Consider the following 17,497-nt stretch of genomic DNA (forward strand, 5'->3'; position numbering starts at 1 on the left):
ACCAGCACGGATCAGCTCCAGGCATGACGAAGCGAATATCGTCCTCTTTTGGAAGGCCAAACAAAGTAGTTTCGCTTTCACAATGAAACACACTGCGCCTTCACGACATGGCGGCGGCAACAACAAAACTACAGCGAGAATAAAAGTTAAGCCTTCTTTCTTTGCGTGATTTAGGTAGGCGTGGTTGACTCTTAACTTTTATAAAGAATATCTCTTTGGATTTGAGACTTTAGTCTTTGCAACTTTACAGATCTTCTTTATGCACCAAGAGCTTGTAACACTCCAAAGAGAAAGGAAAAATTGAAATCGCATCATATGACCCCTTTAAGCCAGAATTTAAATTTTTCTATGGTAAAATAAATGTTCATTGATATCCTCAAAAGATTTTTGAATTTTGGCACACTTTTTTTCTATATAATGTTGATATGGTAACTAATAAATACTGTAAATTTTGTTATGCTAGCATGTGTGGACATATTCAAACCATGAGTGTTACAACTAACCCTGCGTTACTTTGTTCTCCGCACGCCCCTAAAGTAACAAATAATAAAAGCAAAATACAGAGTCTTATATAAAGAGTCTTAAATAAAAAATAATAGCAAAATACAGTCTTTACTTTCAAAAAGGCATCAATTTTCTAGCTCTACAAATAGATTTTCTCTAAATAGGCCTGTATTTTCATAGTGCTTTCACGTTGATGCTCATGTGAAGTGATAAGCTTATTCAAGAGTCATTTTAACCACTCAAGTTAGCCCAGAAAATAATGCTTTTCCTCAAAACACAATGTTTCTGTACTGTTTACCCTGATTTACACAACACTTGCACATAGTTTAGCTTTTGCAGAAGTAAGACAAGCACTAAAGTCCATCTTTCTCGGTCTTAGTATGAGTCCAACTCTGCTATTGTCTCTCGCATGGCCTCCGGCTGTAATGACACACATCATCAGCCCCTCACCGACAATCTCTCCGAATACTACATCATTAAAGACAGGCTCACCAATGCATCAAATTCCCTCCAGAAATCAGGGAAGCCTTGCAAACAAAGTCTCCCGTCTATACAACGTAATTGCCTTCAAATCTAATCAGCTTCCGGTCAGTGCACTGGTGGGTGTACTGGGCTGCTACCACTGTACGGATACTGGTGGAGGTATACGGCCACGGGATGCCGGACTTTAATCAAAGAGACAAGCGGGAGAGCCGGTGATGGCTCAGCACGGGCTGAGTGATAGTTTGGCACTGGCCTGCTGTTTCCCAATGTGCCACTGTTTCCCTCGGTGGGTTTGATGAAGGGCTGACAATGTGGCAGATAATATAGGGCTGTAATCAACAATACCTTACACTGTTCCGCAATCGGCCTGTTAAGCAGGTGATTTAGATAACAAGCCTCCCGCTCTGAATGAAACTGTGTTTTCTGGCTTTATTGCATAGAACATCTCTAAACACTGGTTGTTTAAAATGTGCATCACTTGATTTTTAGAATAAAATAACTTGCGTAGAAGTACACATTGAAAAAAAAATTGTGTATGATTTATTTTGAAACACTTTTCACTCAGAAATTACTAGTAAATTTTACACAAAAAATTACAAAGAAACAACAAGAAGAAAGACTGAAATAGTATTTTCTTGTAAAACGTACTCCAATAATCTTGAGTTTTATTTTATCATTTTTCAGTGCATTATTGGATGCCATCTAAGATGCAGTTTGGTGTATACATAGTAATTCTATTAAATTAATGCTAATAAATTTAAGAAAAAAATAAATAATTAAATACCATTTTGAACACTACGTTTAAAAGCTTTGGGGTCAGATAAACATTTTTTAAAAATAAATTATTAATTTATTTTATTTTTAAAGAAATTTTATTTTTATTTTATTTATTTATTTTTGTTTAAGTTTTAGTTAACTATAATATAACTATAGTAATATAACTATAATATAACTATATATAACTATAATATAACTAATTAACTATAGTTTTAGCTAACTATTAATAACCCTGATGTTACAAATCATGTTTAATTCATATAAATGTTGGTCTTTTGAACTTTTTTTTCATCAAACAATCCTGAGAAATATGTTGAGCATTAAATCAACAAATTAGAATGATTTCTCAAGGATCATGTGACACTGAAGGCTGGAGTAACACAGGAATAAATTAAATAGGGAAATAAAATAAAATAGAAAACAGATATTTTCTTATATACAGTTTACAATTGGTGCCTTTTAACAAATAACTAATGCAAATGCCCTTAGAAGTGTGAATTGGGATGCTATCAATTAATAAAAGCAGACTATTGTGTACTGTGATAAACGGAAATTGAAAACTAACAGGCTAAAGCAATTAATGAAGCTATTACACCAAAAACATTAAGGACTTTAAAAGCATTTCGCTTTAAAAGCATCAGTAGGAGGTGTTTTTTTTTTTTATCAAAGCCTATCATCTTTGTCCTAAGATTGATTGAGATCATTTTCTACAAGATTTACGGAAAAAGTAACCACTAATTACAATCTCAGCCACGTATGGTATATGACTGAATAAATGAATTGTTACAGCACCTCTTTGATGTCTAACTGTGGAGCGAGAACGAGTCTTCATATCAAAGTGCTATGTTCCTTCAAAAGAAGAGCTGAAGTCTCTAGACTTAAGGGGCTGAATGTAGGGATCAGCAAAGAAAGCATGCATAGGAAACAAATGTGGTTCCCTAGGTGCTTTCTATGTGAAAACTAATACAAGTATCAGATTTGTCTGTCTGCTTTAAGAGTTGTGTTTATTTACCCAGGCCAGGTCCCATGGGTATTTATCCAATTCTGATAACAGAGAAGTCACTGATGTTCGAACTCTGATGTTTGTTTGTAAGTTTTCTCTCAATGTTAGAAGCAATCGAGCTAAGAATGCAAAATATATATGTTACTTTGTGAATTTTTGCTCTGCCAATTAAAATCCAAACAAAGTCCAAGCACAATCAACTGTTGCACTTCTTTGATTAAAAGTAGTGTTAATGAATCTGTGTTTTTGAATAGACATTCACTTGATTCTTTCCAGATTTGTTGAGCAAATTGGATTTATGAATTAATATAATCAGTCATAAAGATATTAATCTGTGTCTTTCCGGAATGAATCAATGTTGTTGAACAAATAAGTTGAATGAATATGAGTGATTCACTGATTTACTCATTAGAACATTCACTTCAATAATTCCTGAACCGCTGAATGAATGATTCACTGACTCTTTCAAAAAGACAATTATTTGTCACCACCTACCAGTGTTAGTATTTTAGTATTATTTATATACTATTATAGTATTTATAAATATTTTAAATGAGCTATTTTATATTTTCTTTATTTTATTTTATGTTTTTTTATTGTTATTTCTTTTTATATCTATATTTAGCTGTAATTTATTTTTATTTCAGTTTTAGTAATTTTAGTACTTCAACAACTTATTTCAGTTTTGTTCACAATGACAGTGATTAAATGGCTAACGATCAACAAGTCACTATTCTGTTGCTTGCTACTCGACTGCAGTATCCAAATGTATCATACACAGGATCATATTCTCATTGGTAGTTGCTGAATTGCATCACCACACTTTTAAACTCAATTTTGTTGCATAGTCGCTCATATTGCCTCAATTCAGCTCTAACTGAAAACGAATGGCTTCCGGTCGCCTCAAACCGCTGTCAGTGCCAATGCTCCTTCACTTCAAAGCTGATCAAAATCAATTATACATGTTTCAAACAGTCTGCCAACTAGTCACCAACTACCACAAGTTCTCTGCACACTGACGCACTTGTATTGTTTCCTGCTGCTGTTTGAAATGAGATTATAGTTGAGCGTTTCAAAGAAAATAAATTCCCAGATTACAGCAAGTAATGGACTTGTACTGTTTTTTTGGGCATCTGAAAGTATTTCACGCTTCAAAAACATCCGCACAGAAACACCCACACAATGTTTGTTAAATCCCAGTTGGCGAATCAAAGGCAGGTCAAGAGTTGTTACTCACCAGCAAGACTGCCTGGTCTCTGTAGAGTGGCGGTGGCGTAGAGATCGTGCGATATCTTGTACTGCTCAGATGAGTGCACCAGCCTTTTGGTGGGTGAAAGCGTAGCGTAAGTCGACACTCCCGCAGTCTGCAGCTGCTGATAGATAGGCGACGCGTTATTGGGCGGAGACATCAACCGGTGAGGGGAGCCTGAAGCGTGAGTACCGGGCGATCCTCCGATGCCCACCGCATTGATCGGTGAGCTACTGCTATAGGATTTCGCAAGCCTGCCTGGGGAAGGCTTGGGGGAGGCTGAGGAGGACGAGGAGGGCAGGCGCTGGGTGGTGGCGTAGCCGGGTGTGTCGGAGGCCGAGCCCAGACGCTGCAGTTTAGCTGGGGATCCGCTGGCCGCCGTGGACTGCATTGAGTTCAGGGGTGAGCTGACGCGCTGGGCAGGCAGAGTAGAGCTGGAGTAATACAGGCCCGGGCCGGACACTGCAGAGGGGTGCTGGGAATCAGACAGCAGGGCACTGCCATGGCTCTGACAAGAGTCGCCCGCCGCGAGCTGGGCTGCACGGTTAGATGTCACCTGTGGGGAGAGACAGATTACTGTTATATCTAATCATAACAGATCCTAAAAAAGGAAAAATATGTAAAAAATAAATAAATTCAAATAAAAAAAAAAAAAAAAGTTTGGGTTAGTAAGTTTTTTTTTTCTATTTATTAAAGAATCCAGAAAAAAATAAATGTATCATGGTTTACACAAAAAAATATCCAGCAGCACAACTGTTTTCAACATTGATAACAATCAGAAATGTTTCTTGAGCAGCAAAACAGCATATTAGGATGATTTCTGAATGATCATGTGACACTGAAGACTGGAGTAACGGCTGATGAAAATTCAGCTTTGACATGCCAGGAATAAATAAACATTATTAATGTATTAATATAGAAAACTGTTATTTTAAATTGTAATAATATTTCAGAATATTACAGTTTTCACTTTATTATGATTAATTAAATTCAGCCTGGGTGAGCTTAGGAGACATTTAAAAATAAATTAATTAAAAAACACATAAGTTCTTGCATGTCGTGTGACCAAACATCATGGAATTTGAGGTTTGTGTTGACATATTTATTGTAGTCTTTATGGCCTTTTGGGAGTTATTTTTATTTTTTTTTGTTCAGTAAACTTTCATAATGACAAAAATGGACAAAAAACATTCTTCAAAATATTTTTTTGTGTTCGACAGAAGAAAGTCAGTCACAGGTTTGGCATGACACGAGGGTGAGTAAATGAATTTTCAATTTTGGGTGAAAAACTATCCCTTCAAGATGGTTTACTTGATATTCAAATGGTAATGTATGAGACAAGGGCATAAATTCTTCAGAAAGCCTTAAAAATCATAATAATTCCCTTGAAAGTAACAGATGAAGCATGTATCCTGAAAACATAAAAATGCCTGTAAACGGAAGTTATTGCATATACATGCACGGCCATATGTCGCATTTCCTCACGGGATCACCACCCCTTATGTCAATGAATGTTGTATCGCCTGTAATTCAGAAGGGCAGGCGTGCGCAGATAAACCCAGGCAAATTAACGCTGGCGCAGTGCCAGTCATTTAGAAAGACGCTTTGGCGTGTGAATAAACATTTCTTCCTTTAGATTCCTCATAATCATCAAGACGATTGTGGGTGATTACAATGAAACATTGGTTCCACTGTTTCTCATTTACAGAAAGCATGAAACCTGATTATTCTTATTCAGAATAAATTAGGTTATTTTTAAACTGGCAGTCAGTGTAATTTCCAGTGGGGGGGAAAAAGCTTAGCTGAGTTTTTTCCTCCTTCATTGCATTGATATCAGGTAATAATATTTAAATAGTCTGGAAAGTTGAATAAATATGAGGCAAAGGTCTTTAAGACGGAGAGAATTATTGTGCAGGAAAATTGTATGACATTTAAAGCTAAACCCCGCTCTGTTTGCCTATACGCTGCATTCATAAACAAAAAAACTCTTCAGTGGTGCTTTGCACCATCTATGAGCAATCCCCTATCAAGAACAGTTCTCGGTGGATAGAGTTGTTGAGCTGGCTAATTCAGAAAAATTGGGCCACTTTTGTCATTGAGATGAAAAGAACAAAGTGCTGCAATTTTCAGCACCTGAATTTACTCTAAAAATCTTTGCTGATTATGATTTTGGCAGGTAGGGCTTTGAATGTCAACATTTTTGCACAACTAATAAAAGCAATAACACCTATACATCAATTTAAAAAATAACTAAAATAATAAACAAACTGTAAAATGCAATAAAAAAAATGCAATAAAAAATAGATAGATAGATAGATAGATAGATGATAGATAGATAGATAGATAGATAGATAAGATGTCCTTTGTTCTGCTGACATACAAGAATGCACATTTTTCTCGTGGCAGCACGCAATTTGTCACATTCCCAAAGCTTCACATGGGACAGTGCTTGTACAAAACGCTTGACCAACTTGGCCAAATCTTAATCACTTCATTCTTGATGTAGAGTCTTTAAAGCAGCATACTGATTCTATCTATCCTGAAGCCCTGCTTGGAGATGGTTTACTATAAAGAACTAGAGAATATGTTCTCAGTCTGCAAAAAGCCTTTCGGTAGTAACTTTAATCTTTATTTTCAGGATTTTGCAGCTCCTACTGAAAAGACTTTGATGGTAGAGATGGAAGAATCCTCTGAAGAAGAAGAAAAAAAACCTCTCAAGATAGGATTGTGAAGACTTAAAAAAAAGGCGTTTAATAGCTCGATATCATGTTACACCTAGGTGTAATGCAATTATACCATCATTCCTCTGCCAAATACTTTATCTCTCCATCTCTCACTCTCTCTCTAGCTCAGAGGGGGAACCACATCCAGGCACAGAGAGCAGAGGAACACCTACTTGAAGAGACTGCTACTGGTTCCTGATGTAGATGAATTATTTAGGGAACAAGAGGTTTATGGTGTTAAAAATATCTACATAAAAGCACCTAACTGATGCGTTGTGTTATATAAACCCATCCTAGAGCAGACAAGCGCTCTTCAGATTACCCTCCACAGAATCAAGCCGACAGTCCGCACAAATACAGGAGAGAAAGAAACACTATGCAGTTTCTGCTTTCACTATTAAGAAAGCACACTTGTAAGCCAGAGAAACTGCATTAATTTAAAATGAGAATGTTTTCAAAGAATCTTTGCAGCAAGGCCCCCCTCGACTCTCTCAGAAACAAGTCCGGAAGGCCGAGGACACTGGGCATCTTTCATTAAAAGACAGAGGGCCTATGTGTTCATTAAAAGTGTCAAAGGATGAGAGAGAGAAGAGAGCAAAAGGGAGGGTGAGCGAGCGAGTGAGAGAGAGAGAGGATGTGCCAATGTCAGCTTTATCGTGACCAACTGCTCAAGCTCTTCTTCTTCATTTGCATGTGTTAAACAGTCAGTTAATTAGCGAACATGGAGGAAATTATTGTGGACTGAACAGAAACCGTACCTTTTTACCGCAATGTTTGTAGCTCATAGCAGGTGCGCTAGACTCGTTTAAAAGAAATGAAAGTTGGGAGAAACCGCCCTGCAGGGTTTGCTGTAATTACAGTCTCATCAACAGGGCACAATTTAACTCCCAGGATAATGACAAAGTTTGTCGCGCACACGCTTGCCGCTCGATGCAATGCAGTACCGCTGGCGTCTGCTAGCAAATGCTTCGGTCTTGCAGTTAATTGCTTTAATCAGGTCTCGAAATCACTTTTTAGGCAGCAGCTTGAAACATGATCCCAGCTGGAGCCCAGGAAATTGTTTCGTGCCAGTCCCCCCCCAAAAAAACAATGCAAAAGCACCACAACATCCCTGATCACGAGTCGTCTCGGTGAAAATACAAAACTGAAAGATGGATGTATTACAGGAGTCGGAGAAAAAGAGGAAAGAAGCTGCGCTCACCTGGTTGTAGCTGTGCACGGCTCCTCCGGGCTGCCCGCTGGAGCGCGGAGGGGGCTGAGGCTGCTGAGATTGTTGTGCGGACAAGCAGTCGCTCAGGGCCAGGGTCTGGTTACTATGGTAGCTGGCGGAGTACTGGAGCGAGCCCTCTGGGTTCGAGCTGAGCTGCAGTGAGCTCTGAGAGAGCAGACTCGGTCCTGTGTGCAGAGCGCCAGAGCGAGAGAGAGAGAGAGACGGAGAGAAAGAGAGAGAGCAATTTCAGCAAGGCAGCGATGCAGCTCTCAGCCTGGCAGAAATGGCATACATAATTTATTAGAAGGGGAGGACTGAAATAGAGAGAGAAGGAAAGAACGAGCAAGCGAAAGACAGCACGAGAGATGGGGATTAAAATGACAAGAGAAAACCCAAGCAGAAGAATGTGCGAGAGGAGAGAAAGCGAGAAAAATGAAGTGTTTTAATGTTTGTGTGGGGGTGTCAGCAAACAGAACTCCTTGAAACGCAATAACAGTGCTGACTCTTTTATCCAAACTTCAAAACATTTTATAACAACTATACACAAAAATGTGGCAAAAAGCCCCCATTTTTGAAAAAGTTAGTGGTTGTGGTATCATTTTATAGCAATTCTTTGTGTCATCAATGCATCAATGTACACCAACTGGTGCGGAATCCCCTCTAAATTTGTTATCTTTGCTGATTTGATTTTGATTTGATTTATTACACAAAAAAGTAGTGAAATACACTCAATTTGTCAAGGAAAACAATAAAGTTAAAAACTTGTTTGCATTGTGGTCCTTTATGTTAAGCACAAACTTCACTCCTGGTGACAGGTACACTGGCATTGTATTATAAATACAAAAATGACAATAAAATTCCACATTTATAAAACTTACAATCACAATTAAACATACACCAATACAAATGAATCAATTAAACAACCTACTTTAGAGCAAACTTTTAATGTCCAATCCAAAACTAGCCATATTTGGAATACTTTTAATATCCATGCTCACTGGACGATAACATTTTTGAGCCAATCACCTGAGCTGTAAGTGTCATGTGACTTTTAACAGTCTTTTATTAGAGACTTATTAGTGACTGAAATTAAACTGCTACACTTGGGGAAAAAATACTACTAATAATAGAAACACTTTTCACTCAGAAATTGTTAGTAAATTCCACAAATAATTATGAAGAAACAGCAAGTAACACTAACTTATGTGTGAAACAACTCCGATAATATTTGTTTTATTTACAACTTTGTCTATACTATATATTATATATTTTATATACTATACTATATAAAAATCATATTATATAGTATACAATATAAAAAGTCCTCTACAACCATATTTAAACACTGGCAAGATAGGTAGATAGATAGATAGATAGATAGATAGATAGATAGATTATTACAGGATTTGAAGCAATCTAAATTATTTTCTATTATACATTATATTCTATTATAAATTTGATATAATATAATTAGTGCTGGGCAACGATTAATCACATCCAATATAAAAGTTTTTGTTTATATATGTGTGTATACTGTTATATTTATTACGTATATATGAAGACACACATACAATATATATTTTGAAAATATTTACATGTATACTTTTATATTCATATAATTTATTTTATATATAAATATATTTAATATAGAAACATAACATATTTTTCTTAAATATATACATGCATTTGTGTGTATTTATATATACATAATAAATATACACAGTACACACACATATATTATGTACACAAAAACCTTTATTTTGGATACGATTAATCGTGATTAATCGTTGCCCAGCACTAAATATGACACAATAATTTTATTTTATAATTTTATATAGAATTTTAATTATGCCATGTGTGTCCTCTACACCCTCTCTCGATTTGATTTATCTGTCAAATACTTGAGCAAACATAATGACCAAAATGTCCATTCCTGTCAGATTACACAGATAACCAGCAGCGGCCTGACTGCGTGTTTGGAGAGCGCTTCTGGGCCAACCTGACAGCAAACCAGATTCTATCAACAATTCATAGTTTGTCAAGATGCTATCAACCCTCATGTAGCTTTCAGCAGACCCATGTTTGCACTATCAGTCTCAATCAGAGATTAGCTGCTCCTGAAACATACTGTGAAAATAATGATTGTTTTTTCCCTCACAAAACACTGTCCCTTTAAAAACAGCTCGGGTTAAAGCATCTCAGGTTTCTCAGGAGGAGGATGTTGTCTGCTCTCCTCGCGCTACACAATAATCTATGGCTCCTGTATCAGACAGATCCATCAAGCTGGTCTGGAGAGATAAGAAAATTGGTGCATTATTCGAGTCCATAATAGCCTGCTGCTCTCATTTATGTTCCAACTGATCTGAAAACCTCTGATCAGACGTGGGGAATGCAATGCAGCTTTGGTTAACCTAAAGCTTTCCTCTGCCCTGGACCCTTGACCAAATCATCATCAGACTTCATGGCATTGTAAGGTGAAGTCTCAGATGCTATTAAAGATGATCAAAAGCAACAGAACAGTCATGAGAGTCCGCTTGCTGAACTATCCCTTTAATGCCGTCACAAAAATTCTGATCTTCATTTCTCATTATGCCAGATAAGTATTGCACATTGCATGCCATGCATAAAATAAAGTAATAAAATAAAATGCCTATATAAAATAGTAATAATAAAAAAGCAATTATGCATGCATTAAAAAATAAATACAACAAAATGCAATTATGCATGTTTACATAAAATAAATTAAAACAAGAAATGCATTTATGAATACATGCATAAATAAAAAATTAAAAGCTGAAAATGCAATTGTGAAGAAAGAAAGAAAGAAAGAAAGAAAAAGAGAAAATACAATTATTCATGCATACATAAAAAATATATAAAAACTGAAAATATAATTGTGCATGTATAGACACATAAAATAATAACAAAATAAAACAAGAAATGCAGTTATGAATGCATGACTAAACAATAGGGCTGTCAGTCGATTACAATTTTTAATCTAATTAATTACAGGGTGCTGCGATTTAATTAATCTAACTAGTCGCAAACTAAATTTGGCTGTGAAAATAACCTCAAAACATAATTTAAAGCTATTATTGTGTTAAATATTTAGAAAACAATGGCCTAACATAAAATATGGAACATAAAAGAAGATGATTTGAGAAACATCTCAGTATTTTTTGTTCATGCAATGAAAGTCACTAGCGACCAAAACAGCTTAGTTACCAACAGTCTTCAAAATACCTTCTTTTATGTTGTGCAAAAGTAAGTAAGTCATTCAGGTTTGAAGCAACATGAGGGTGAGTAAATGATGACAGAATTTATTTTTTTATTTATGGTGAACTATCCCTTTAATGTTTTTATTTATTTATTATTTTAATAATTCTTCTAAAGAAGAAACTAAATCTGCCAGCAAGTGGCGGTAAATGCCTTTATGATTCGTTCAAATGGCTGATTCATGAATCATTGGTTCACACGATTCGTTCAAAACTCATTCAGAAACTAAACACTGCTGTGTTGCTCGGAGACGCACAACAGTTCTGCGGTGGCTTTATAGTTAATATTTTCGTTGGCAAAATTGAACAAAAACACACAATATTGTGTTTAAAAATATAACACAATATTAACTTCTTATTTACAGTCTATGATTTGCACTCGTGTTCTTCGTGACAAAATCAGCACTCGTGTGATAGTCTATTGCTCTCACTGCTGGTGTGATACTGCTTATCATATGATATAAATATGAGACAAAAACTCATACATGGGCATTTTGGCCCAATATCTTGAATTTTAGGGCATAACTTTGTTTATGGAGTTTTTGCCCTGCATCATATTTGTCAACAGTCAACTGTATGAAATGTAAGATGATGTACAGGTCTGGGGGCGGGGCCAGTGCGTTAACTGCATTAAAATATGTCAATCGCGTTATTTTTTTCCATAACTAATTAAGTTAACGCGTTAAACTGACAGCCCTACTAAATAAATAAATTAATTAATTAAAAAATAAATAAATGTTAAAGGGGACCTATTATGCAAAATTCACTTTTGCAAGGTGTTTGGACATAAATGTGTGTTGGCAGTCTGTGTACACAACCACCCTATAATGATAAAAATCCACCCACTCCTTTTTTTTAAATCCACATAAATAATAAGCAGCGTCTCCCAATGGCCTATTTTTAGCATTGGTGCTAATGTGACGTCACATTAGCCACAGGCCCCACCCATGAATGTTGACAGACACTGCCGTTTTAACGTAGAACCGCCCTGAGCGAGTTCACAGCGAGTTGTACACAGTCCGCCATTGCTGCACTGACGAGAATGTCTCCCAAGCGTTTTAGGTGTTCTGTTGCTGGATGTATTAATCCACATAGCTCTCTCCATTTACTCCCGAAATCTGAGCCACTGAAGACGAGGTGGATTAATTTTGTTTTTGAAGAAAATGCTCCCTCAACTCTACATAAATTCGTTTATGTCTGCACAAATCATTGTACACTGCTTTGTGAATGAGGGTCAGTATAAAGCAGGTTTTGCACAAAAGTTGCTCCTGAAGGATGGAGCAGTGCCTGTTCGTGTACAGTGTACTGTTCATGATCCAGCTAACGTTACGCCATCTAGAATAAGTAAGTATCATGCGTTTGTTTTTCAAATTGCCTTTCTGAAAGAGCTTCTTGGCACTCTGTAAGGCTAATGTTGCTAAAGCTACCATTGTCTGTCTGTTTTCACTAATGCTGCCTTCACATGCTACCAGAATGATCGTGACTAGGACTGTGGTAGTTAAAAATTAAACATGAAAGCAATGTGAAATCGACCGCTTGAATTTGTCTAGCTCATAATCATATTCGGGACTTAAAGTTTGTGTTAGCACGCGATGGCACCATGAGACCAGCTATGTTGTTATTTTTATAGCGCCGTGCTCCCCGTCTGTGTAATTCATAAATAATCTGGCAGGGTGCAGAATTCGGCACGACACCGGTTCGAACATATATGGCTGAACACCGCTACTAGCAGTTTCTGACATTTTCAGTGCGTGAGAGAGTGTTCTGTTATTGCTGGCATGATGCCGGTGCGCGAGCTCTAGAAACTCCACCCTCTTCTGAAAGGGGAGGCGGGAGCACCAGCTCATTTTCATTTAAAGGGACAAACACAAAAAACAGCGCGTTTTGGCTCATATTTTGAGCTAAAACTTTACATACACCCTCTGGGGACATCAGAGACTTATTTTACATCTTGTAAAAAGGGGCATAATAGGTCCCCTTTAAAACATAAAATGCATTTGTGCATAGATAAATAAAAAATAATAATAAAATAAAATGAAATGCATATATAAAATAATAATACAAAAATAATTAATTAATTATGCATAAACAAATAAAATAAAATAAAACAATGCAATTATGCATGGTTACATAAAATAATAAATTAAAACAAGAACTGCAGTTATGAATATGCATAAATAAAAAAAATCTAAAAGCTTCAAATGCAATTGTGAAGAAAGAAAGAAAGAAAATGTAATTATTCATGCATACATACATAAAAATATAAAAACTGAAAATGTAATTGTCCATGCATGGATACATAAAATAATAACAAAATTAAACCAAGAAATGCATTAAATAAATAAATAAATAAACAGAAAATGCAATTGTGCATAAATAAAATTAAACCAATAAAATAAAATAAATCAAAATCAAATTAAATAGTTAATTTTAGACTTTGGAATTGACATGGGTGAACTACCTGTTCACTGACCAGGAGGTCAGTGTAATTGGCCAGTGTTGATAATTAAATGACTAACACTCGACCAGGCCGATATATCACTGTCACTCGTGCTAATATTCTAATGTGGTGCATGTTCCCTATCTTTTGTATGCATACTGTGTGTACGTTTTTGTGCATGTTGTTTTCAGCCTCCTGGGAATCATTCTCTCATTTGAAGCAGCATGTCTAAAGAGGTTACAGCTACAGCATCACAGCAATGACACTAAATATAGCTCCTCACCTAGTGTAAGACACTTACACAGCTCTTACACATCTGACTTCCCCCATCCTCAGTCAAGCCTGCCCAAGATATCCGCAGCACTCTCATTCACCTCCTTAAAACACAGCGGCTGGATTAGTTTAACTGAGGATAACACCTCCATACATGTAAAGCAGTGTTGCTAAAACCTGAACATCAAAGAGCCGGGCAGCGCTGCATGCTGTATCACACAGAATCAATCACCCATCCCCAACGTACAGTCCTCCAAACACCAGCTTCACTGATTTCAAAAGCTTCCGTGGTGAGGTGCTCATAGGCATGCTCCTCTTTTCCAATGTCTCAGTCTGCAAGTCTCCCCCCCCCCCCAAATTAAACCATTAATACCATAAATTTCAATACTAAGTAAAAACTAAATAATTAAGCAAAATATTGGCTCTATATGCATTAAAGCGATGGTCCACCATTATTTACTAACTCTCATGTCATTCCAAACTTGTATGTTTTTCTTCTGTGAAAAATACTTAAAGAAAATACTTAAAGAATGTTGGTAACCAAACAAGTCAATATGAAACTATTCAGTTACCAACATTCTTTAAATATCTTCATGTGTTTAATAGAAAAAACAAGGCATGCATAAATAAAAAAAGCAATTGTGCACTTGTATTTATTTCATAAAAACTGAAAATGCAATTACATATGCATGGATGAATAATATACTAAAATAAAACAAAACCAGAAATTAAGTTATGAATAATTGAATGGATAAATAAATAAATAAACACGCAACTGTGCATAAATACAACTAAAAACAGAAAATTCAAATATGCATTCAAAATAAAATTTAATAAAACAGTTAATTTTAGACTTTGGAACTGACATGGGTGAACTACAAAAAAAAAAAAAAGGCATACAGGTTTGGAGTGACATGAGAGTGAGTAAATGATACAGAAATATCCCTTTTTTCCCCTGTCAGAGTCTATTATGCTGTCAATTAGAATATTAACAAAAATTAAATTAATAACTAAATAAATAAAATATTTATAAGAAACAAAAAAAACACTTGTGACGAGTGGGGGCGTGGCCGAGAGCCATGGGAACGGAGCGAGGCCGGTGGAGTAATTGATAATGAGCGACACCTGCACTGCTCACCGGTCTCGAGTCCCACAGAGGAGCTCCGGAAGGATAAAAGGAGGAGCTACGACAGTGAAAGACGAGAGAGGACCAGGCCTGGATTTTTTCTGGATTTGTTTTGGTTGTTTGTGCGAGACAGTCGTCCGCGAGGGGCTGTCGCGCTATTGTGTGTTTATTTTATTATTAAAGTTTTGTTTAAGCGTTCGCCGGTTCCCGCCTCCTTCTTCCCGATCTACAAACGTTGTTACAACACTCTTTTTATTTTATTTCTTTGTTAATTATTGCTGATTGTTTAATTGAATAATTAAATTAAGCAACGCTTACCTACATTTTAAAAATAAATGGAAGGCAACTTGCCATTGTTTTAATTTGCTTCATGATTATATCAATGTTTAATTAATTTTAAATAAATGCATCAGTGGGAAATTCCGCTGCTGATATTTTTAATTACTCATTTAATTTCAGGCTGTTAAGTTAACTAATGGATGGAATAAACTTGTACTAGAAATATCTAATCCCATCACAGAAGTCCATGGACTGTTGGACTATTATATAAAATATCAGCAGGTGTTGTCCCTCTACTTTTTTACTTCCTCTATGATGAAACATTTCACATGGGATCTATTTTTTATATTCTTTTACAAGACTCACAACAGCAGAATCTTCATACCGCTTTGACTTAGTACAAGAAAGAGTGTGACATGGATATATAATATAATCAGACAAAACCTCTGGAAACAAATGGAAACACTGACATTACACATAGCAGGCACTAAGACAGATGCCTTCAAGACATCTTCCTGTGACGCTTAGATCACTAATGCATTCTGAACGAGTCGGGGACAAGCTCCATTCAAAGAATAAAGCCTCTGGATCGCGGAGGCCAGTGTTTGTTGGCCATCAGATAATACGTAAAAGCGTGTCCACATCAGACACCTCCACGGCGCTCCAGCTACTTTATCTCGACTCACCCTGCTATCAGATAAATTATTGAAAGCCACTCTGTCCTTAGCGAAACGTTAGAGCTCACTGTAATTCCAGCCCGTTATAGTAAATATACTTAGTTTCAATGCATAATTCATGGGCTGTTATGTTCGGCTGTGGTGTTCTAACGCCTGAAGCCCAACGAATGTTGTGGTGGGGATGTCTATTCAGCGGAGGCGTTATCTGTTTTGATTATTTCGACTTTAAAGCGGGAATTGGATTGCAAAAACCTGTGGCATTTTTCTCTTGTCACCGACCTTAACAGAAAGCCCAAAGTCAATAACTTATTTAAAAGCCACTTTGAACTCTGGAAAAGATCAATGACATGCAACTTTCTGGGAGGAGATTAGGACAGTTTTCGGTGAAGTAATATATCCTCCATAAAACAGACGCTTAAGCCTTTGTGTTCTTAATCTCTGCCAAAAAAAGAAGAGAAAAGGTGAAATGTGGGACAGGGTGGTAAAGTTACACTTTACCATAGAAAAACATGCTGACATTCAGAGATTTATGAATTATAGTCAGTCTTGCACAGGTAACGTACATCATTGGTCAGCTATCATCTTATTTTTAATCATAAAAAAAAAAGTCAGGATGATACTCAAATTGGACTGGACAAATAACACATACAATGCAGGGCTCCAGACTAACATTTGAGAGCAGTGGCACACCAGCGCCACTAAGTTCTACAGATGGTGGCGCCAGGAGCAGATTTGGTAGCGCTGGGGTTGGTGTGCGGGAGTATTAAAATATAGATCATTTAATCATAAAATTACTATTGTTTTGCATTAATAAGTGCAGTTACTAATAATATTACATGTTTATTTCTTATTATTCTTTTGTTTATTGTTTATACAGATTGGACAGTAAAGCACTAAGCTTGAGTTAAGATTAAATAATACAATTTACTTTTATTAACAACAGTAACAGGTGCAAAATCTAATTTTTATATAGAAAAATTATATATTCCACTCTTATTAAATATACCATTATATGGAACTGACCAACTTCAGTGATTATGTGTGATTTAGTAGCAAATTGAAAAAAGGTTTGTTTTTCAAGGCACTTTGTGACTTTTCTTACTTCATACACAAAAAAGTGTGATCTGAAAAAAAATCTGATTTCTTGATGATTTTATATTTTATAATAGTGATTTTATAATTTCAAAATATAGAGAAAAAGTAGAAATGAATGACTAATAAGCCAATAAGTGCTCCTCTGCTGCCGTCTACTGGTTATAATTGTGATTTGATGTATTTTTTAAATTTTACATAAGTGTTTGTTTACCACAAAGTATATTTTGGCCATCCCATTAAAAATAAGATTCAAATTGAATAATTTTAGAGCTTTAAAGTGCTGGAAATAGTTGTGTGAAATGCTTGAAAGTCATTGAAAAGTGCTTGAATTTCTCTCTCAAAAGGTTGTACAAACCCTGAAATGAATGATGTAATGCATTTGA

At 36.0% G+C, this 17,497-nt stretch overlaps 1 pseudogene; it reads right to left on the minus strand.

Annotated features, from left to right (window-relative positions):
- The window catches only part of LOC107705231 (catenin delta-2-like), a 371,673-nt pseudogene that overhangs the window by 166,892 nt on the left and 187,284 nt on the right, over nucleotides 1-17,497 (minus strand).

This window comes from Sinocyclocheilus rhinocerous, unplaced genomic scaffold, assembly GCF_001515625.1.
Source record: "Sinocyclocheilus rhinocerous isolate Xijiao unplaced genomic scaffold, SAMN03320098_v1.1 scaffold594, whole genome shotgun sequence".
Taxonomy (NCBI): domain Eukaryota; kingdom Metazoa; phylum Chordata; class Actinopteri; order Cypriniformes; family Cyprinidae; genus Sinocyclocheilus; species Sinocyclocheilus rhinocerous.